Genomic DNA, 1328 nt, shown 5'->3' on the forward strand with positions numbered 1-1328 from the left:
AGCTATTATCTGTAGGTCTCTTCATTAAACTAAAGTTTTCCAAAATTCTACATTTGTAATGTTCTAATTTTGAGATGCTTGGTGATTTTTGCTGTTTTTGATCATATTACCATGTGTCCATGGAGTAATATCTAAATACGTGGTAATCTTATTTCAGTGGTGCTTCAGAATTTAAGATTTTTGGAGATATATTAAGCCACATTAAACATTCACATTTAATTAAAAAGCAAATATGTGATAACATCAAAACAAAGAAATGAATTCAGATGACAGATGGATTAGCATATAAATTTATGAATTAATAAATAAGCAAAAGCAGAAAATTCACATCTTACACCTCTACGTAGAATATTTCTTCTGGCACCAAATGTAAGATACATTTGGATTTCATCAATATTAGAATATGTAAAATACATGTTTATATTGCCTCTATATAAGGTTAAAATCATCAATACACCTTGGGGCCTAATCATGCTAGTAGCACATGTGTCCTAAAAAGCAAAGGATGTCACTTTATCACATCAGTTGCTTTTTAATGATTAAATGCAGAATTCATGTGCATGTATTTGCAATAGATTGGATCCACCTAAGACTATTTACTTCATTCCTCTGCGTCTGGGGAGAACAATGCTAGAGGACTGACATTACCTAGCCTTAATATTTGGTACAAAACTGCAGTAATCAGGACAGTATGTTGGTAAAAGAGTAGAGAGATCACTGGGCTAGAATAGAGAGCCCCCAAAGAGACCCACATAAGTTTAGTCAACTGATCTGTGACAAAAAAGCAAAATCAACACCATGGAGTAAAGATCATCACTGCAACAAGTAGTGCTGGAAAAATAGGACATGTACATGTGAAAAAAGGAATCTGAACACAAACTTTATAGCCTTCACAAAAATTAAATCATAGTGCTCACTTTGGAAGCACATATACTAAAGCTGGAAAGATACAGAGATGATTAGCATCACTCCTGTGCAAGAAGGACATACAAATTTATGAAGCATTCAACATTTTTGGAAATAACAGCTGTTGGTGAGGTTGTGGAGAAAGGGAAACCCTCTTAACTAGAACTACTCTATGACCCAGCAATTGCATTTCTAGGTACTTATTCAAAAGATACAAAAATTCCAATTCAAAGGGGTACATGCACCTAATGTTTTTAGCATCTCTATCAACAATAGCCAAGTTATAGAAAAAGACCAAATGTCCATTGACTGATGAGAGGATAAATAAGTAGTGTGTGAAACACACACACACACACACACACACACGTTGGAATATTACCCAGTCACCAAAAATAATGAAATCTTGCCATTTGCAGCAACGT

At 34.2% G+C, this 1328-nt stretch overlaps 1 non-coding gene across 1 annotated transcript; it reads left to right on the forward strand.

Annotated features, from left to right (window-relative positions):
* The first annotated feature begins 909 nt into the window (after positions 1-909).
* LOC123392075 lies at positions 910-1016 on the forward strand. The gene has a single exon (XR_006606739.1). It is a non-coding gene; the product is annotated as a U6 spliceosomal RNA (small nuclear RNA).
* Positions 1017-1328: the final 312 nt, after the last annotated feature.

The sequence above is a fragment of the Mustela putorius genome, unplaced genomic scaffold (assembly GCF_011764305.1).
Source record: "Mustela putorius furo isolate JIRA1106 unplaced genomic scaffold, ASM1176430v1.1 tig00000430_pilon_pilon_pilon, whole genome shotgun sequence".
Lineage (NCBI taxonomy): Eukaryota > Metazoa > Chordata > Mammalia > Carnivora > Mustelidae > Mustela > Mustela putorius.